The sequence below is a fragment of the Oryzias latipes genome, chromosome 1 (assembly GCF_053564925.1).
Source record: "Oryzias latipes strain Hd-rR chromosome 1, Olatipes_Hd-rR_3.1".
Lineage (NCBI taxonomy): Eukaryota > Metazoa > Chordata > Actinopteri > Beloniformes > Adrianichthyidae > Oryzias > Oryzias latipes.
The window spans coordinates 24,654,389-24,669,696 of record NC_136237.1 but is presented as its reverse complement, the minus strand read 5'-3'; the positions used below and the strand labels follow the sequence as shown (position 1 = coordinate 24,669,696).

The 15,308-nt window shown below is 39.7% G+C and overlaps 3 long non-coding RNA genes across 4 annotated transcripts; 1 reads left to right on the top strand and 2 right to left on the bottom strand.

Moving 5' to 3' along the window:
• Positions 1-35: 35 nt before the first annotated feature.
• On the bottom strand, positions 36-14,542 carry LOC144991014 (uncharacterized). Of its 2 annotated transcripts, none has more exons than XR_013654926.1 (7): positions 14,146-14,542; positions 5,579-5,719; positions 5,234-5,345; positions 4,797-4,931; positions 4,329-4,423; positions 813-943; positions 36-637 (listed from the first exon to the last, which is right to left on the bottom strand). It is a non-coding gene; the product is annotated as an uncharacterized LOC144991014 (long non-coding RNA). The 2 variants fall into 2 exon arrangements; XR_013654925.1 differs by having other exon boundaries at positions 5,260-5,345.
• LOC144991013 (uncharacterized) lies at positions 1,037-4,445 on the top strand. Its single transcript, XR_013654922.1, has 5 exons — positions 1,037-2,751; positions 2,963-3,175; positions 3,270-3,380; positions 3,972-4,248; positions 4,334-4,445. It is a non-coding gene; the product is annotated as an uncharacterized LOC144991013 (long non-coding RNA).
• On the bottom strand, positions 9,378-14,126 carry LOC144991015 (uncharacterized). Its single transcript, XR_013654929.1, has 2 exons — positions 13,011-14,126; positions 9,378-10,948 (listed from the first exon to the last, which is right to left on the bottom strand). It is a non-coding gene; the product is annotated as an uncharacterized LOC144991015 (long non-coding RNA).
• Positions 14,543-15,308: the final 766 nt, after the last annotated feature.

Genomic DNA, 15,308 nt, shown 5'->3' with positions numbered 1-15,308 from the left:
TTTATTCAGAGTCAAACCATATCACTTGTTTTAAACAAAAATACTATAATTTTTAAATATTTATATAAAAATCCAAAAACCCAGCCAAAAAAAAAACACGAGATTTTCCAGCATTTATAAATACGTCATAAACTAAAATGTAAGACATCAGAATAAAATGAAACATTAAAAAAAAATCAGATTTAATTTTCTCAATGAAATAATTATTTTTCTATTTTACAGGGTCTTCCGGTGTCTGTCGTGGCCCTTCACGCTGACGGTCAGTCCGACACAAGACCAGACCGGCAGACCCGCAGATCGGTTGACCCGCAGGACCAATGAGCATCTGGTGGAGCAGCTTCGGGTTCCTCACACTCTGGGGGCACAGGAGACTGAGGTCCTGGTATTTCTTTTCTGGCTGGCGTGTGGCACATCTTACGGTGTGGTAACCAGGGCCTTTGACATGCCACGGTCCACTGTGAGCGATGTTGTCCACAGGACGGCAGACCGCATCCTCCAGCTGATGAGCAGGGTCACCCAGCATCCAGTGGGAATGAACTGCCATTAGTCACATCAGGTTTTTTAGCAGCTCGCTTGGTCTTCCACCTTCCAAAAGGTCGTGGGGAACACTGATGGCTGCCACATAAGAATAAAGGCCCTAAAAGAAAATGCAGCTTGTTATTTTAACAGGAAGCTTTTTTATTCCATTCAACTGCAGGCTGTACGTGACTCTAAGCCAAATTTAGAGATATTTTTGTTGGGAATCAAGGATCAGTCCACAGTTCACAGGTTCTACGTAAAAGCCCAATTTATGTAAATAAAACATTACCCACCTGAAGGATCCTTTTGGGTGACGGTGGGTATCCTTGCATTGCTCATCCCATCACGCTGCTGACACCCTACAGGGAACCCATGAGGAATGCGGTTCAGGCCCGTTACAACCAGCACCACGCCAAGGCATGCTCTGTGGTGGAGAGAGGATTTGGCATTATGAAGATGAGGAGGAGAGCAATATTTCTGGGGGCGCTGGAAGTAAAACCAACCTTTGCAATGAAAATCATTGAGTCAGAGGGCTGGAAGCTGAAGTCACGCTCCATGCTGTTTGGGCTGTATGGGTACTAGGAATAAACGGGTTTGATGCTCAAAAGGGAACATTGCCTTTCTTCCTGTTTATTTCTGCCTGAGACTGTCCGGGGTCGTGCGGTGAATGGACACGGACAGCTCTCCAATGAAGCCATCTAAATAGCAGTCTGGCTTTTGCTTGCCCACTAAACTGTCGATCCGGCTGGATCGTTACAATATTTTATTTTTTCAATTTTTCCTGCCGCGAACTATGTGTCAACTTTCAGCTTCAGGGTTCAGGACGTTATTGCTTAGACCGGACCAGAGAAGCGGTTTCCGACTATAGCGAGATGACTTTCTAATGTGCTTTTATTTTTGTTTTGATAATTATTGAGTTCATGTTCGCTCATAATTTTCTAAGTCCATACATGTGGCCAGTGCTTTATCCTTTGCCGAATTTACCCGTAATAACTTAGGGTTGGGCTAATATGTGTCAAAAACCTTTAGCTTCGGATGAAGTTCCATTCAACGCCGAAATGTGCATCTTGGCTGCAGGTAAATATGTGGGAATAGAATCCGCCTTTTTTCTGGACGTGACTTCTCACTGTCCCAAAGCTGATCCTCTGATTGGAGACACAGTTCTCCCGAGTCCAGTAGCTCACTCATGCAGAGCCGGCGGACAGAGACTGCGGTCAGAAGTCTCCTTTTTGCAACAGTAAAGAAAACTCAGATATGATAACCGGCAGTACATAAATGGGAAAATAAATAAAACAAATTGTTTTTTTTTTTAATTTATTTTAATTTGAAAAACGAATAATGGATGGATTGTTGTTGCTGTAATGCCTTCAGGTGCAGAGCGGGGGCATACCCCAAAACAATAAGTCACAGGCCTCTGTTTCAGTAGTTGCAAGGAGGCAAAATAAAAATTTTCATGTCTATATTTAGGAGTTATTGACAATACAAGCTGGAAATCTGCAAATGTCCGTCAGATTTAACAAGACTCTAATTCTGTCTTTTTTTTGCTTTATCTCTCTTCTAGGAACTTCTACAACATATTTTTGAGAGACTTCGCTCCCGTTTGGAACATGTTCTTCAGCGCGTACCCCTAGATCTGGACCTCTTAGACTTCATTTGCACTCAAGAACATGTCTTTTTAAATGCTTTTTCTAGTCAGTTAACAGTCTGTCCTGCTATTTTAGAGGAACTGACACATCTGCAAAGACTTATTAGTACTGAAAAAGAAAGAACAAACAGTTGCATTGCTGTTGTGCAATGGGAGCAGGGTCCAGCTGGGCGACAACGAATGGCGCTATCATCAGACTACCTTTGTAGCCTTCTGGAACTTAATCTTCCGGTCACATGCATAGCCAAACTCTTGGGTATGTCCAGAAGAACAGTTTACAGACGTATGAATGAATCTGATCTTTCAGTGAAAGGACTATATAGCACCATGTCAGATGAAGACTTGGAACAGTGTGTTAGAGAAATAAAATCCAGGCAGCCTAATTCTGGGTATCGAATGATGAAGGCTCTGCTGCAAGCCCAAGGACATAGAGGGCAGTACAACAGAGTCAGAGCATCCATGCATCGTGTAGACACCTCAGGTGTCCTGTCACGTATGGTCCATCTAGGATGCATTGCTCGACGAACGTACTCTGTTCCAGGCCCCATGTCCTTGATACACATAGATACCAACCACAAACTAATACGGTATGTTATTTCGGAAATTATATATTCTTCATAACGTAAACCTTAATGCAAAGTTTGCGTTGAAATACACTTGCAAATGATATGGATGTTATTTGATCAAGTGCTTTGTTGATGTTACTTACCATGCAGCACAAAAAAACCCACATTGAGTTTATTTAACTTTTTTGGTTTAAAAAAAAAATCCTTTCTTTTCCCTTTTTCCTACTTTCAGCTACAGCATTGTCATTTTTGGTGGCATTGATGGTTTTTCACGCAAGGTAAGCACACTTGTCAATAAAAACACACTTGTTTAGATGCTTATTCCTCATAATGGTGTTTTTACTGTTCTGCAGATAATGTATCTTGGTACAGCATCCAACAATCTGGCAGCAACTACACTATCTTTCTTCCAAAGGGCAGTTGAAAAGTTTGGTTTTCCTCTGAGGTTAGGAGGTATTTTTTAATTCCAATTTGACATTTAACCAATATTTTCTAAGCACCATTACATATTGTATACTTTTTTTAATTCTTTATATTAGGGTACGTGCTGATCACGGGGGAGAAAACGTAGACGTTGCACAACTTATGTTTACGGTCCGTGGCACTGGAAGAATCTGCTTCATTTCTGGAAAAAGTGTTCACAACCAAAGGTTTGTTTGTTTTAAGAACCCGATATGTGAGTGTTTTTTTTTTTTGTACAACAAGTAGTAATAGGACAACTGCACTGTCAAAGCATGTGCTACTTTAAGTTGGATTTTAACACACAATTCATTATAAGAAAAATTTATAAATTTAACACAAATCTTGTATGGGTTTAAGGTCTGGAGATTTCAATGGTCAATTCATATGCAAAAATGATTGCCCGAACCACTTATTAATTGTTTAGGTCTGTCGTGATCTTGGACTAGCATGTTATGTTTTTGTTCATATAGCTTTTCCTGTGATATTATGGATCACATCATAATCAGAAATACTTTATTGATCCCACATGTGGGAAATTTGTTTGTCACCATAGCAACTGACAGCAGAGGGAGAGAAAAAAAGACTAAGAATAATATAGAAAAAGAACAAATGAAAGAAAATGTAGCATAAATGCAAACAAGGTAGTATAATTTAAAAAGCTATTTACTGAACAGTGCATGTTCAAGTGTTCATTTGAAAACACAATTTTTGCAATTTCCTACAGAAGATTTATAATGGAATACTCTATTTACTGAATCACTGTTTTTGTAATGACCTAGGATTGAGCGGCTCTGGAGAGATCTGTGGGTTGCTGTGACCAGCACATTCTACAACGTTCTCCACCACCTTGAAGAAGAGGGATTCCTCAGCATTGCGAGTGTTAAACACCTCTTCTGCTGCCACTATGTATTTTTACCACGTATACAGGATGACCTGGACACTTTCTGCAGTGGTTGGGATAATCATCCTTTAAGAACAGAAAGTAACATGACTCCTAACCAGCTGTGGGTACTGAGTCGTGCACGTCATCCCATTCCCGAACCAGAGAACATGGAGGTCTATACAAATATATAGATAACTTTGTGATGTTGGTTTGTTTGCTCTTTACCATTTATTTATTTCTGTGGCTTGCATACCTCAGGGCATGGAGATTCCACATATTGAGTGGGAGGAGAGTGGACTTCCTCATCAGGACCATTCAGACGTCGTTGTGCCAAACATCAACTGCTCACTGACAGATGAACAAATGACAGCTTTAAGAAGTTCAGTTGACCCAAGAGCTGAATCAGACTCCTTTGGCTCTGATGTTTTCATTGCAGCTGTTCAGTTTTTTCCACAATAAAGGGAAAAACAATCTGTTAAGAGGCCAGGGGGATCAGTTTCATCAGTGGTTTATTTGAGAGCAAAATCTCAATCTTTTTTTTTAACAAAAACAGTAAAACACGTGACATTCAATGCCACAACAAACTTCCTGATCTTAACAAAACCTTTTTTTTAAGAACATAAAACAAACCCAATAATTTACAGGAGCCCAAATTCTATATGACAAGTCTCAATACAGGCAAGGAGATCACATCTGAAAGATCTGTAGTCTCTGTAATGACCTGGAATTTTTAAGGTCTCATAGCAGGTGGAGGCTGTGGGATAGCTGCTTCTGACGATCTCCACAGACAGGCTCTTCGGTAAAATCTCCCATCCAGTCCAGAATTTGGCTAAATTCATCAATTCAACTGCCGTTCCTGTAAGCATTAATGAAGCAAAATCCAGAATAAAGATTATGTTTCAATTTATTTGTCAAAAAAAAAGTAACTTTACAATTCTTAAACGGTGTGTCAGTGTAGCTTTAAGGCTAATTTGGAAAAATATGTATTTAACAGATGTAATTACACTTACTGGACTAATAAGAGTAACATAATCATGTTAATGTTTTCATTCATGAATGTTAAGGTTTTCTTTCTGGTATTGATATTTTTTTATAAATTCAATTCAATAGCAGCCAAGTAAAACTTTTTTAGCACTCCCATTTATGAAAGAAACTTACCATTTTTAATGAACTCCTGAAGATACCCCTTGATTCGGCTTTTGGTTTCAGCAGACCAATCATCATCTTCATCTTCCTCCTCCTTTGGCCAACTGATGCGTTGAAGAAATATCTGTAATAGGATAAAAGTGTTAAACATGTTGGAACAATTTTAACTTCAATATATAGTATCCCCCCCCCCAATTCAAAGGGGTTAAGGACCAGAGACACCTGTTAATACGCCAAATTTGAGAATGCCAATACCACATTTATTTTGTAAAAAGCATGAAAATTCTCAACAAGGTGAATTTTTTAAGAAAATGGTAGAATTACAAATCCTAACTGAGGTCACTGGCAAATATGTACCTCAGGACAAATGTCGCCTGTTCCTTCACTTGGAAAAATCAAGGCTGCAGTTTCAGGTCGCTTGGTAAGCTCTGTCCACACTGGAGTCTCTTTAAGCCCTCGTCTCAGCTGTTTAATTTGCCTTGTGACACGTCCAATTACCTACAAACAAACAGAAACGTTTAAAAAATGATACACACATTTAAAACCCAGACTTTCTTTCTGTTCTGTCAATATGAAATGTGAACAAGTTTTAAAATAAAGACTGCAGCTGATCATCATTCTATTTACTGGCGGTGAAAAAAATGAAGAACGATACTTTCCAATAATGGAAAATGTATATTACTATAGTTAAACAAACTAATCAAAAAGTAAAAATGTGTAATTTTACATGCAATAAAAGCACCATCATAGGTTAAACTCACATGAAGTTAATCAGGTCCTATTTCATAATGTAGCAAAAGCTGAATAAACAAAAATAACTAATTTTTCATGTTGATGGTTGTGAAGGTCTTGGAAATATTTTGATTTTTTGACTTATCCAATCCTATTGATGTAATTATGAAAGAACTTTTTGAGAGAATGCCAAAATATGTTTAAAAAAAAGACCTGCTGTTTGTGAATTAAATAATATTATGGGAAAAATTGAAAATGTTTTTATATTTCTTTGTTTTATGGTGCAAATTATAGTTGGTGATGGCACAGTTGTTAAGTAGAGAATTTAGAATTGTCACTTCATTTCATAAAACCTTCTCAATTGGGGGTATGCCTTGTAGCATTCCAGCCGGTGTGGGTACCGGACGTTCTCGGGTTGCCGGATGTTCTCGGGGTCCTTCGGGGTCCTTCGACCAATGATGACATCACACTATTTGATTGGCTGTAAGTTGCCACGACCAATGAGTTAACGTCGCTAAGTTTTTTTTAAAACTTTATTGACAATTGCGGTATCATACATTAACAATGACATTAACGTTAACAACGAACAATAACAATGTAATGAATATTGCTTCGAAGATCACTCACCATTGCCAAACATAACATTAACATAGAAAATAAAGAATAGAGGGGAAAAAAGAAACAATGAACATAACACACAAATAAATAAAAACATAAGTAAAATAAAATAAAGGAACATAGAAAAAATCTAAATAGTCTAATACTAGTTAAGTTAGGGGTACTCGTGAAGTTTGTATTTCTGAACAAAACTAAGCAATTTCAAGCCATTCTTCTTTTTCATATAATGAAGTGATTGAAAGTAAAAACAGAGCTCTTTATTAAATGTTATAAAAAGTGGTTTGGTCTTCAAAACTTGACCTCACCAAGATGGCGGTGCTCTCCTCCTATGAGGAACCACGTGATGTCTCCTCTAGTGATATAACTCATTGGAAGGACCCTGAAGGACCCCGAGAACATCCGGCAACCCGAGAACATCTGGTACCCACACCTCACACCATCTTTTGGACTTCTGTAAAACGTACCGAACGCTGACGTCATGTCGTTGTCATGACTTGATTGGCTGGATATCGATGTGTTCTTAGATCGACTAGTTGTGCTAGTGCAGGGGTCGGCAACCCATGGCTCCTGAGCCACATGTGGCTCTTTCATCCATCTGTTGTGGCTCCCTGTGACTTTGGAAAATAATGAGTATTTTATAATAATTAAATTTTATTAGTGTGTTCATTTTTCATGGCATTTCAAAGGCGCTGATGGCTCCGTACGAAGCGCGAGCCACGTAAAAAACAGCTTCGTAATGAGCTCGTATTTATCGGGCGAGACCTGCAGAGCTGATAGCAGGAGGAGACACACGGGGCGGCTTCAATAAACACTCCGATCTTCTGCCTGACAGATGAGGGGTCCCGCCTTCCTTTTTATTTTCAACTGCACGTAAACGTTTACATATGCTGACGCAATTACGTATTCCAGAACAAAGATTGTCTATAATGACAGACATGGCACTCTAACAATAACAATAATAATAATGTTTTTTGCTCATTTTGGTTGTTTGGGTTTAATTTTAGCGGGGTGTATCACGTGATGTTTGGTGTCGCGACTTTGACGTGCGTTAAGTGTGACGGATGTAAAAGAGAGAATCCGGTCACTTTTCAAAATAAAAGTTTTTTTTTTCAAAAAAACAATAAAATGGAAATTATTTTTTCTTTCTGTGCGTCCCGGTGCCAATATTTCCCGGTCCGCGGTCCGGTGGTTGGGGACCACTGTCTTAGCGCACAATGAGTCTCTCCTCTTAACGACTTAAAACAACAACACACATCAAACAGTTTTTGAATCTTTTAACTTAACTTTTAATACATCTTCCAGAAAAAAACAGCTGCAGCTTCCAGCTTTTTCTGCAACAATTATCACAAAAATGCACGTGAGATTGCAGATGGGCTGTAGGTCAATACAGACTATGAGCTTTTCCTTTTTTTTTCATGGATGCTGGTGTGCCGCCGGATTTTTGTCAGGTTAAAGTGTGCAGTGGTTTAAAAAAAGGTTGAAAAACACTGATTTAAACCATGTGATGGTACAGTCTTTTGATGAGGTTGCGCGCAGGAGCAGAAAACGTGCATCTGTTCTGTCGGAGAAAGGAAGAGGTAGGTAGCGGTGTATTTTCACATAAAATATACATTTTTGAATAACCTGCCGCACTGTTAGTAAAGCTTAAATGCTTAAACATTTCTTATATACATTAAGGTGCAATGGAAAGGGTTGTTATGGTGGCTTTATCAGTAATGAACAGCTGGGAGCTAGCTAGCTTGTCTGCAGGGGATTTCTGGTGTAAATTGTCTTTACGATTCAAGGACGGTGTTTGCGACACCTAATATTGCACGTTTAAATTTTCTGTTGTGAACATCGCTGCCCCACGGTCTACGCGTTCGTGTCAAACCATTAACGAAGCAGAATTTCATCGCATTTTTGCGTGTTTATTTATTCTCCAGCTTCTCATCACGTTCAGCATCGATGGTGTCATTCAAATCAACATTACATACCAAACATGTATGCACAGAACCTTTCCATTTTGGGTTTTGTGGCAGACTTTGTGAGCACGTCTGCCACCATACTTTCTGTTGGACAATAAACCAGTTCAACTTTTCCCTCTAATACAGTTGACCTTATAAAGTGGTATTTAATATCCACATGCTTACTTCTCTGGCGATTAACAGGATTCTTAGCCAGACGAATAGTTCCTTGATTGTCCTCAAAAATTTTAGTCGTAGTGTCCTGAAAGCTATAGTCCATATCTTTCAATAGTTGTGTGAGGTAAAGAGCTTCCTGGATTGTGCCTGCTAAGGCCATGTATTCTGCCTCACGTGTCGACAGTGCTACTTTCTGCTGTTTCTTGGTTTTCCATGAAATGACAGCACCATCTTCATATAAACTGAAACAGTAACCTGTGGTGCTTTTCCTGTCATCTGGGTCGTTAGCCCAGTCTGCATCAGAGTAACCAGTCAGTCCCAGTTTGTTGACACTTCTTTTATAACACAACTCAATGCCTTTGGTCCCTTTCAAATACCTGTAGACATGTTTCACCGCTGTCATGTGCTTCTCTCTAGGATCTGAGAGATATTGTGATAATTTACTCACAATCCAACTGATGTCTGGTCTGGTACAGCTCATGATGTAAATGAGGCTGCCCAACATTTCCCTGTATTTTCTCTGATTTGTTGGTTCTGGAGTGAGATCACATTTTGCTTCACTGGGGGTAGCTCTGGCTTTACAATCACACATCCCGAATCTTTCCAGAATTTTCTCAATGTATCTGGATTGGTGTCAGGGTTCTGACTTTTTCCTTAATAAAGAGAAGAACCACACAGGAGATGAGAACTTTTGCTAGACTTCTGCAGAAGGAGAATCGGTCTGTGACAGCGCGAACTGTCGCAGAGGAGTTCTGCCATCCTAGTGCATGGAGCCTTATTTTATTGAAAACTGAAGGTTGCAGACATGAATGTGGGTCATTTAATCAGAAACAACAAGAACATCATATTCTCGTATAATCACAACTTTTCAGGTCATTGTTTTCTTACTGACAGATAGAAATGAGACAATCATATTATGGAGATATAGTGTGCAAGCAAATGATAATTATTTAACTCTAACATCCCTCCCTTTTTATCATTTCAAACATGTCATAAGTAAACACCATAAGGGGAAGGTACAAACGTGAAACATGGTTTTTAATCATAAGAACAGGGCATCACAACATCATTTCACCACTTGCTTTTGCACTTTCAGTGTGAGAGATTCATACGATGCCTCTGGAGTAGGAGCATTCACGTGGGGAGGGGTCATTTTCAGCTTGTTGGACAAGCTGGTAACGAATGAAAGTCTGCATGGTGGCCTTTGCGATCATGAACATGACACAAGGCAGAGCGCAGGTTGTAAAAAGACATGCACAAAACGATGAGTATAGGGGTCAATAATTTCAGCAGGAGGTGCCACCATGGGCCTGATGTAAGCCAGGACCAGATTTCACTGGTGGGACTGGCACCAGGAGTCGCAGACTTAACGTAGGCTTGCAGCTCCGTTAAGTCATGCAGTGCGATAGAAATTTCCTGTCCATCACTGGTGCTGTCAGGGATGAAAGTGCAGCAGGTGTCTCCAACCATTTTGCACACACCTCCTGATGATGCAGTTAGAAGGTCGAGCACGAGTCGATTTTGCAGAACCATAGATCTTATGGCCGACATCTCTGCTGCTGATACATTGGAAAACTTGTAGGTGGTGTTAAGGAGTCTCAGCAATGCATACCTGTTGATCTCGATGTGGACTCTTACTTCTGCCACTCCGATCCATGGAAGGAGTGATTGTCCGAATTTTGCTCCTCCACCCCAGATGCGGAACTCCCATGGGACTCTAGTAGTGGTAGTCATTTGTAGGGCGTTCATGTGGAACTCTGGTGCAGCCAGTTTCCGTCGTGTGGGGTGAAGGTTAGGGACAGTTATTCATGAAGATGCGTCTCCGTTAGATCGGTTGTAGCCAGGATGTGTGCTGAGTTCATGCAGGCAATCTTGTCTCCTGGTTGTTGTCTGGGTGGAGGCCTGTATTGGGTGAGGCATACAGCATGAAGGTGCATACACAACAGCTAGTGATGTTGCTGTCGTGTGCAGTTCTGTTCATCATTTGCCACCAGTGATTGGTACTGTAGGAATGATGGTGGGTGGCAATATTGAGGTGAGTTGTCTTTTCATACAGATCCCATGAGCGGTGGACGAGGTTGATACCGCCTTCTCCTGGTTTCTCCATTGCTAGGAAAGTCAGTGCGACTAGAAGACATGCTACAGTCACAGCGCAGCTCCGCGCCCACCTGCTGCGGTCTCCCAGCAGTGGGCCTTCCATGCTGCTAGGTTGCAGAGTCACTTCAAAGATCCAAGTTCTAATGGATGTTGGGTTCGGCTGGTTAATTACATACACAAAACAAACAAAAATAAAAGAGAAATGAATATAAAATCTTAATGAAGAGAAGTGATAAGTAAAAGAGCTAAAATATAAAAAACAGCTAATATATGAAAATATAAATTAAAAGAAATTAATGCTAAAAAGTGCATAAAAATGTCTAAAACACCTAAAGTATAAATTGGAACAAGGTAAGACATAAATAGTACAACATTAGCATTAAACAACTACTGTAAATATGTGATAAATTATAATATAACATTTAATGTTTTTATTTTTATTTTTTTAAAACCTCAACAGTGGGTGAGGCCCTTACATCTTCAGGCAGGCTGTTCCACAGACGAGGTCTGTAGTATCTAAACAAGGCCTATTCGTGGATTTTAGTTCTGACCTTCAGCAGGCCCGCGCCTGAGGACCTAAGGGCTCTGGGGGGTTCAAAAGCTAAAAGCAAGTCTTAAATAAAAGGATCAAGAACATGAACACTTTTATAAACTATCTAAAAGATCTTAAAATTGATCCTAAAGCTGAGGGGGAGCCAGTGCAGTTATTCTAAGATTGGTGGAATGTGCTCCCTCTCTTCCTGGTTCTCGTTAAAAGGCGTGCAGCAGAGTTCTGGACTAGCTGCATGTGATAAGAGGGGTTTTCTTTACATCAAAAAGGAGGGCATTACAGTAATCTATTCTTGATGTGAAAAAAGCATGAATTAAGATTTTAGCACTGGTCAAAGCTAAGGTCAGCATCTAAGATCAAACCAAGGTTCCTTACTATCACATACAGTTGGTTGACCGATAATAAAAATACCTTATCTCTCTCTGCTTTAGAACCGATAACCAAGACTTCTGTTTTGTCTTCTGTTTTGTTTTTGAGCTACAAAAGGTTCTCTCCAATTCATATTTTAATGTCTGAATTACAGTTTAAAAGCACAGGCTAACACAAAAAATTACTTTTAACAGTTCTCTCCAAACTAAAAGAAAAGCAAAAAAATACACAACACAACAACTAATGGTATATTAACACTTAGCAAAATAAACCATTTCACTGAAATGAATCTTTTAATGTAAGACTAGTCATGTTTTCCTTATTTTATTTGAATTCCTCTTTTCTCTCTCTCTCATGGTCACACACACACACACACACCCACACACACACACACACACACACACACAAACACACACGCACGTCTGCGCGCCTACAGCGACAGCAGAATGTCACTCAGGCGCACGCGCAGCTGCATTATCTCACTTATACTGTCTCTAGTTAAACAAATATTTCTTTTCATTCTTTTATTTTTAGCTGTCCTTTCACACCATACTTTATCTTTTATTTTAACATATATTGTAGGCTGTTAGGGTGTTGTTGCGCCATTTTTTTTTTTGTTTTTTTGTCCCCCTGTAAAGGAGCCCCGTCAGGGGATTTACTCAAGTTACTACCCATAGTCACAACTGTAGGCCGATGAATTTAAACACAAATCAATTTTAATTGTCCGCTGTCCACACTTTTGAGGTTGTTGAAAAGATGCAAAAAAACTCCGAGATTACTTTGGTGACCTTGGCCAACCAGGAGGTATGGCACGCTATGTCCCGAGTTCCTGGTCCAGGGAGATCGAACTAGCTCAAATCTCCGACACCAAGGTCACTTTGATATTTATGCGGTAAGGAAGAGAAAAAAATAAATAAAATGGAAATAAAATGCATCTATAAATATGAGTGTGTATATAATAATACAATTTTATATTTTTTTCACTTTTAAAATTTTTATTTTTTAATGTTCCCTGCCACCTGTACTGCCTTTTTACAGGAGTACTCCGGAGAGGGTCTCTAAAATACCTCTCCTCTTTTTTTTTTTTTGTGCTTTTTTTACTTTTGCATGCTGGGACTGGTTACCCATTTTAGCCAGAAACCTTTTCTGCTATTTTTTCTGGGCGCTTGGGACTGGTTACCCGTAGCCAGAAGAAACTTTTCTGCTACTTTTATTCTTTGCATGCTGGGACTGGTTACCCGTTTTAGCCAGAAACCTTTTCTGCTATTTTATTCTCAACACTGTGATCGTATGCAAAACTCACTCAGTCCTGTGGTTCATCACTTCCGGTCGGATCTCGTCAAACCACCGCTGGCAGATGAGGGTTAGACCTATGACGCTGGCCCGGCGAAGAATTCACCTCCCGGGACTTTCTTCCGGACTGCCTATATTGTCCGGACGTGCGCACGGCTTCAGCGCGTCATCCTCAGTCCACCACCGGTGGGTATGTTGAGATCCGGGTCACGGCACCAAGATGTCAGGGTTCTGACTTTTTCCTTAATAAAGAGAAGAACCACACAGGAGATGAGAACTTTTGCTAGACTTCTGCAGAAGGAGAATCGGTCTGTGACAGCGCGAACTGTCGCAGAGGAGTTCTGCCATCCTAGTGCATGGAGCCTTATTTTATTGAAAACTGAAGGTTGCAGACATGAATGTGGGTCATTTAATCAGAAACAACAAGAACATCATATTCTCGTATAATCACAACTTTTCAGGTCATTGTTTTCTTACTGACAGATAGAAATGAGACAATCATATTATGGAGATATAGTGTGCAAGCAAATGATAATTATATAACTCTAACACTTGGTTCATTTTGACAGTATCTGCAGTTTGAGTAAAGTCAATGCCAATAAAGTGCGAGAGTTGTCCCAAATCGTTCATTTTGAACTTATTTTTCAGTTTTTACTTGACTTCTTCCATACCCTTCTCGTTGCTCACAGTTACAATGATGTCATCCACCCATACCAACAATATTACTCTTTGTCAGACTGTTTGGTGTAAACACAGTTATCGGTTTGACTCTGTACAAATTCATTTTGAGTCAAAAATTCATGGAGCATCAAGTTCCAGTTCCTCCCAGATTGTTTTAGGCCATAAATTGATTTGTTTAACTTACATACCAGTTCCTCCCCTTTTTCAGACTTTATGTGAAAACCTTGTGGTTGTTCCATGTATAGTTCAAAGTCGATGGGTGCATGTAGGTATGCGGCCTTAACGTCTAACTGATGCAGTTTAAGGTCATACTGTGTTGCTAATTGCATTAGCATGCGTAGTGATGTCAGACTAGCAGTTGGAGAAAACGTTTCGGAGTAGTCTAGTCCTTCGACTTGTGTGTACCCCTTTGCTACATATCTAGCCTTGTTTGTTTCATTCCCTTTTTCATAGCATAAACCCACCTTCTCCCCACTGTCTGTCTACCCTCCGGTAGTGGTACAAGAGTGAGGGTGTCATTTTCCTTGAATGAAACCATCTCATCCATCATAGCTTTTCTCCACCTGTGTGCTTTCTCTGATGCTACAGCCTCCTCATAGCTCTGTGGTAACCCAACAGTCATCCTGTAACAGTAGTCACTTAGTTCACTGTTCTGTACTGCACACTCTTAGTCTTCCAAATATTTGTGTTTCTTTCTCACTCTGTCTGATGTACGTGTAGTTTGGGTGTTTGTAGCACCTATGCTATTAGGCAGAGGTAGTCAGGCTACTGGACCAGATATAGGTTCGCACGGAGTGGTGTGTATTGAATAAAAGAGCCAAGAGTCAATATAAAGGTAGAATGGCAAAAGAAAAGCCGGCAGTTTACTCAATTGACAAACATACAAATTTGGTTCTTAAGTGATGTTAAGACACCTCTTAAACACCCTTTGTGTTTTTTTCCTTTACTTTTTCTGTTAAAGTAAAAATAAAAGGTTTTGTTCAAGTTAATTTCAGTTTCTATTTTACTTAAAGATGACCGGTCATTTAGTTTAAAGGGATTTTAGTTACAAAACTAAATTTGTTTAACTTAAATTTAGTTTAAGCTTTCTTTTGAGTTTGCTGTATTTACCCTTTTCACTTTTTTTTTAAATCAGTTTTGTCACTTTAAATTTACACCAAAAGTATCCTTTAAAGTTACAAAATATCAGATATCAAAAGACAATTCAATATGCAAAGCAAGCAAAGAACGGTTTTTCTAAATGTCCAATTGCTTAGCAAAACCCTTTAAAGTTTGTTAGCAGACGTATCCAGTTTTTGGTAGTGCTCCTTTAAAGTGTATTGGATCCACAGTTAGTGTTCAATCTCCTACCGCGACCTTGGCAGAGATTTTGTAGTAGTGAGGAAAAGTAAAGGACCACGTGATGCTCTACAGGCAGTCCGGATTATCGTGCTCCCTGGGTAGGCTCGCCATCCATGGATCAGGAGAAGTCCAGAACAGTCTCCCAATTACTCTCGGGGGGACTCAAAAACCTGGCCTGCAGGACAGGCCATAAAAATAATTTTAGTCCATATGCAAAATAAGACCACTCCAAAATGAAAGCGGAGCCGCACTAGAAGGCTACGTGACTCTTTAGAAACTTAAAATG